This window comes from Zalophus californianus, chromosome 4, assembly GCF_009762305.2.
Source record: "Zalophus californianus isolate mZalCal1 chromosome 4, mZalCal1.pri.v2, whole genome shotgun sequence".
Lineage (NCBI taxonomy): Eukaryota > Metazoa > Chordata > Mammalia > Carnivora > Otariidae > Zalophus > Zalophus californianus.
Genome location: NC_045598.1, coordinates 70,558,011 through 70,564,665, shown reverse-complemented (window position 1 = coordinate 70,564,665; position 6,655 = coordinate 70,558,011). Strand labels below are relative to the sequence as shown.

At 35.6% G+C, this 6,655-nt stretch overlaps 1 long non-coding RNA gene across 1 annotated transcript; it reads left to right on the top strand.

The window, feature by feature from the left end:
* Positions 1 to 120: 120 nt before the first annotated feature.
* LOC113938560 lies at positions 121 to 2,890 on the top strand. The gene is made up of 3 exons (XR_003524898.1): positions 121 to 937; positions 1,463 to 1,527; positions 2,580 to 2,890. It is a non-coding gene; the product is annotated as an uncharacterized LOC113938560 (long non-coding RNA).
* The last annotated feature ends 3,765 nt before the right edge of the window (positions 2,891 to 6,655 follow it).

Sequence of the window (6,655 nt, the reverse complement as noted above, 5' to 3'; positions counted from 1 at the left end):
TAAATAAAAAGAAATGGTGAAATTTAGCTTTGAGAAAAGTTTAGGGGGTTTGCCCAGCTGTATGAATACTGAAATGATGAGTTTGTTAGAATCCTTTATTGAGCATCTACTATGGGCCAAGCCCTCAAAATATTGGAACAAAACAGTCTTTGCTGTATAAAGTTTATGTCCTACTGGAAGAAGACGTGAAATGAGCACACAAACAGTGTGGTGACCTAGAAAGTAACACATGGCATGGAGAAAATAGAATAGGATTAAGGAAGATGAGAGGGTAAAGGGGCCGGTTGCACCTTTTAAATAGGATTGTCAGAGTAGCCTTCATTGAAAAAGTTAAATTAAGCAGAGATTTGAAAGAGGTAATGGGTAAACTATGCAGTTATTTGAGGGAAGAGCTGCTCATCTGAGTAAAGCTGGTTATCTAGGAGAAAAGCTGCCCAAGCAACAGAAACATAGAATTCCAAGACTCGTAGTCTAGAGCAACCATGGTATGTTTGTGTAACACCATGGAAGCCAGGAGTAATATGAGAAAGGAGGAGAGTAGGTGGGGGAAGGGTTTAGACATAGCAGATTGTGTAGGATTTTGTAAGAACTTAGGCTTTTATGTGAGATGCACATCTGGAGGATTTTGAGAAAAGAAACAACATGATTTGACTTACATTTTGAAAGCATCATTCAGGCTCTTCTTTGGAGAATAGACTTTATTTAGGGGAAGGAAAGTGAAAGGGGAGAAATGACAATGGCTTCAACTAGAGTAGTTCTAAGGGAGGTAGTGAGAAGTGATCAGATTCTTTTGCAAGGTGGAGTTCCTGATGATTGAATGAAGCGCATGAGAGAGAGAAGTCGAGGATGACCCCAAGACTTTTGAACTAAGCGACTGGACGGATGGGGTTACCATCAATTGAGATGAGAGAGACTTCAGGTAGAGCAAATTTGAAGGGTAAGATCAAGATTTCAGTTCTGGAAATAATTGAGTTTGAGACAGTAGTCAACTGATTGTTGTTTTCAGTTGGCATGTATGATTCTGCAGTAGGAGAGAAAGGTATGGACTAGAGATAAAAATTTAGGAGTCATTGGCATACAGATAGTATTTCAAATCATTATAGTGAGTGTGGATAAAGAACTGAAAAAGAGAAGAGGACCAAGGACTTATCACTGGAACAGTCCTACATAAAGAGCTGGAGAGAAAAGGAGAACCCAGTAAAAGAGAATGAGAAAGGAAAATGAAGGGAGTGTCATAGAAGCCAAGTGAAGACAGTATTTACCCAATGGTTAAATTTTTCTGTATTCCTCATTTTAATTTTATGAAAATGTCCTCCAGAGACAAAAGAATTCCTTTTGGTTTATTGTTAGAAACTGCCTTACTTTGAAATAATATGTTTCAGTATTGACATTGAGTGTTTTGATACTCCAGTAGTTTGGTGTCCACACTGCATTTTTTACCCATTTAATTTCTTTTAAACAGGATATTGAAAACATCAAAACTGCATTCTCCAGAATACAAACTCCATCAAAACCTGCTATGAAGCTGTAAGTCTGAAAATGTGATTAGAAAACTAAAACCATCATCCTTAGATACAACACTGGATCTGACTTATGCAATACAATAGAAAGGAAAAAATATTGAGCTTTAAAATCCCTGACATATGGGTTTGGCTGCAATAAGTCATAAAATATTATGTCGCTTATTTAAAGAGGAATAACCAGATCAAAAACGAGGAGGAGGGGGAAGCAAGAGGAGACAAACCAGCCTTTATCGAAAAAATATAGACTGAAAAAATATTTTGGAAGTATCTTCTAGTCTTAATATTGTATCTCCCTACATTTAATATACCCTTGCCTCATAAAAATACAAAACAGTCCTGAAATGGATTTAATTAACTGTCTTAAATTTATTCAGAGGTACCATACAAATGAGACCATAGCTGTTTAACATAGAGACTTCCTATTTTTCCTTCATGGCCTATTTGTAATAACAGTTGTGTGAGTTGAATGAAAGGATTTCTGTGATCAGAATAAAATCCTTACTCTGAAGAAGTCACAAAAACTTCGGTCAATTCAGCAGATATATATTTAAGCTACTCAATAAATGAACAGTGTGAATGAATATGATGGAAACAGTGGGCTCTATGTTCAGGTCTGTGTTCAGACCTTTACTCAGTCACCTAGATGCTATAAAATCTCAATTAAATCACATAATCTCAATGTAAGCCTCAATTTCTTGATCTGTAAATGGGGCTAATTATATTGCCATGTAGAAACACAGCCGATAAATGCTAACAAGCTGTTTTTATAATTCTAGGTATAAGAGATTATGCCAAACATTGTGGAGAAAAAAAAAGACATAATTGCCCTCAAGTAGCTTATAGTTTAGAAGAAGTTGAAGCACAATTCTAGTGTGTGTATTGAATAGTGGTCAGTGTAGAGTGCTTCTTAACTATTGAAATCTAACCATTTCAGCCATTTGCTTTTTCCCACTAATTGCTTCATTGTTTTAGGGCACATTCCCAATAGAGTATATGTTATTTTAAGATGAAACACTTATTTTAAATATTTAATAAATATTTTTTTGCTTGTTTTAGTTCTGACATATGAGCTACCCTGAAATACAACTCTTGGACGCCGGATGAATTCAACGATACAAACTAATAAATGACCAAAGTTCTGTTCAGAATATTGGATCTATCATTTTACAATATGACTTAAGCTCTTTGTATCACAAAACTATTCCAAAGGCACAAAATATGAATCCATTGCATAAGAACAAGGGGCACCAGTTTGGGCGTTGGAAGATGTTTTATTTACAATGTGGTATAAATCTTTGACAAACACCAAGTTAATTAATGCTTCCTGAACTTGAATTATGCCATATAATTTGTTGGTAAGAACTGCTAAAGAAAAACCAACATGAAGACCACAGTTTGAAAATATTCCTAGACCAGCACTCATAGTCATGTAACCAAAACTTAAACTATCCTGATTTCCACAAAATACTGATTGACCTAAAACAAAACTTAAGCTTTTTTCAGGTCAATGTCATTTTATAGCTTCCTACCCAATCAGCTGCACACAATTAAGCTTGCACAGTGCTACTACGCTGAAAAGACTAAGTTTTTAGTAACCAATCACAGTTTTAAAAAACTCCCAAAGTACTACCTCATTCATGATTTATAAACTGAGCTGTAGCTGCTAAAAGCTGAGCTCCTAGCCCCTTTTAGCTTGAAGTCTCCCTGTTGGTCTGTGAACAGTTTTGTTTCTTGCTCAATAGAATGTTCATATCAAATAAAGCTCTCAGAATTTTCTTTTGACAAGAACAATAGACCTGTTACAGAGCTAGCCTCTCATCTGTGGATGTCTCATAGGTACCCGAGAGCTGTTTTTGGCACTTCAACTACTTATCTCAAGGAATTTTGAGAACTCTTTTTTGTTTGTTCTATACTTTAGGTTATCTAGGTGATTAATGAGGTTTGTTTCTCAGGCTTTACTGAACCAGGAAGTAGGTTGAAAAGTTATTATAGGGATTTATAGTGTCAATAGGACTCCCACAATAGCTGCTCTCCTTTGAAAGAAGTTAAAGTCAAGAAGAATAGAATCAGTACAATTTTGGGAGATGTTAGAGTCACACCCCCTCCTACTGGAAAATGAATTAATGACTCAAACATGAAAACTTTTCAAATATTAAAAAACTGAAGAGTAATCATATGGTGAATAATGTCATCTCTGTATACTCCACACTATGAAAGAGACTTAATGTATACGCTGGCCTTTCCAGAAACCAGAAATATATTAGGAAACCAAAAGTTTTCTTCCAGAAATAAGTCTTCAGATTGTGACTTTGGAATATTTTCTCATCATTCCCCGGTGGAATTTAACTTTTTCCAGCATATTCTAAATTTGGTCATGATGCTATAGGATACAAGGGCAATTTTTGCTATATTTTCCAAGTAGCTTGATCCTTAGCAGTAAGGTGAGCTGCTTGGATAAACAGATTTTTTTCTGTCTGTTAATATTTCCGTAGTGTATATAGTTCCACATGTGTCTTGTCTGGTGATACACTTTTAGTTTATTTTACTTTAATTTAATTTAATTTAACTTAATTTTATTTTTTGAATTAAGTAGGCCCCAAGCCCAATGTGAAGCTTGAACTCATGACGCTGAGATTGAGTCGCATGCCCTATCAACAGAGCCAGACAGGCACCTCTGGTGATACATATTCTTGACTCTTACCTGACCAGGGAAAGCAACACCACAATCAAATTTCAGTTTCACTAAAATATTATCTCCTAAAATGATTTCTGATTGGTTGAGTTCATCAAAGGAGCTTTCATTTATATCTTTGGAATGTATATGGTGTCTCTGGCTTATGTTTCTGATAATGGAGTAACCATAAATACAACTTAAATAACAACCTGGACTGGCTTTTATGTGTCTACGAATTTTTTCTGTTGATTCATTCATTCAACACATATTTATTAAGTCATACTTTATGCCAGATCCTCTGGCTATAGCAGTCAAAAAGAAACTATTCCCTGTCATCAAAGAACTTCATTGGGAAAGACAAACGATCACACAAGCAAATCCAAAAAGTGTAAAAGTTTCTATGACTGCTACTTTGTTGTATAGTCAAGACCAAATTTAGAATTACACTTTCTCATGTCTTCTAAGAGCCAGATTAGGTGTATTTGTAAGTCCCTTCTTGGTAGCTGAGGATATATTTTCCATAAAAATTAACCTATATGTAGTGATTAGATCACCCAGACTAAAGACACAAATATTTGTTTCTTTTGTTTTCAGCCACTACTGTTTAATTTTTCTCCATATTTATGTGTTAATTTTCCATAACCTTAGAAAGAATTACTATGTGAAATAAAACATTCTCTACTATACATTTCACAAACATAAAATATAACAAACATTTTGGGCAATTATTAGAGACACAATATTTAAAATGAAAGGGGGCACCTGGGTGGTGCAGTCGGTTAAGTGTCCAATTATTGGTTTCAGCTCAGGTCATGATCTTAGGGTTGTGAGATGGAACCCCATGTTGGGCTCCACGCTCAGCGCAGAGTCTGCTTAAGACTCTCTCTCTCTCTCTCTCTCTCTCCCTCTGCCCCTCCCCCTGCTCTCTCTCTCAAATGAATAAAAGAAAAGAAAGGTACACTGTATATTAACTACCTAGAATTTAAATAAAAATTAAAAAATAAAATAAAATGAAAAGTAATGAGGCATAGTCCTTAGCTTAGAGTAGCAAGTCTTAAACGTTTTGTCTCAGAACCCCTGCACACTCTTAAAAATTATTGAGAACGCCAAAGAGTTTTTATTTATTTAGATTATATCAATATATACACTGTAGAAATTAAAACTGAGAACAAATTAAATATGTATTTATTTATCCAAAAATAGTAACAATAAACTCATTTTATGATAATATACACACTCTATGGAAATGACTGTATTTTCCAAAACAAAAAAAAAATTAGTGAGAAGAGTAGCATTTTTTACATGCTTTGCAAATTTCTTTTATGTCTGGCTTAATAGGAAATAGCTGGATTTATACCTACTTCTGCATTTAACCAGTTGTGACATACTGTTTTGGTTGAGGTATATGAAGAAAATGTGGCCTCAAACATGTATGTGGCTGAAAAAGGGAGTATTTAAGAGCTTTTTGAGTTAACTACGGATATTCATCTTTGATATTACACCAAAAATTGAGAAGTTTTAAGTTTCCTAAAGGTTCGTTGTACTGTGTAATCTGAAATATATTAACAGACTATATGTACTCTATCACGTTAAAATCTACAGGTCTGTCTTGCCTTTTGAATGGATCTTTTACCCATGCATGACTTTGTAACATCATACATTTATTGGTCATTTGAAAACTATTGGTTCACTGAGTTATGCATATCTTCCAAAAGTTGACACATTTCATTATACAACATCAAAAAATCACATTTGTTAAAATCACTGCTAATCTCATGAGAAGTCTTCAAATACTGGTACTGGTAAGCTGTCAAGCTTATAGTGGTAGAGAAAAGTTTCCTCAAATTCTGATTTTCACTGGATGGGGACTTTCTCCCACCTCCCCTACCCCCAACCTCCATTACTGATGACAATGCAGGGGCTGGAAGCAGGGGTTTAGGGGAGTTGTTTGTGATGAGGGCCTTTCCTTTATCTGTGGACCCCTGAAAGTTGGCTTACTTTTCCGTTGCCACCGTTAGTTAGCAAGAGCAACGTTATCAGAAGACCTGAATATATTTGGTCTACTTACAGAGGCAGTCCAAGGACTGCTTTGTTGGGGTTCCTCCACCCTATTAATTTGTGCAGGATATAAGCTACCAACCCACCATATGATGGATCATAAGGCAGCATCTTGAGGGAGCCAATGTTTGTACCATTTGTTGCTTTTGACTGAAGTGTTTTTCTTTTCTGATCCACCGTGGAAGAGAATGCATTCTCATAGTCTGTCTTCTCCTGAGGCAATCAACAAACCTTTTCAATTTTTCTGAAGTTTCCTTTTTTTTTTTTTTTCCTGTAGCAACCAGATCAAATAGAAATAAAAGACACCTTGGGGTGCCTGGGTGGCTCAGTTGGTTAAGTGTCCGAGTCGTGGTTTCAACTCAGGTCATGATCTCAGGGTTGTGAGATCAAGCCGCAGGTT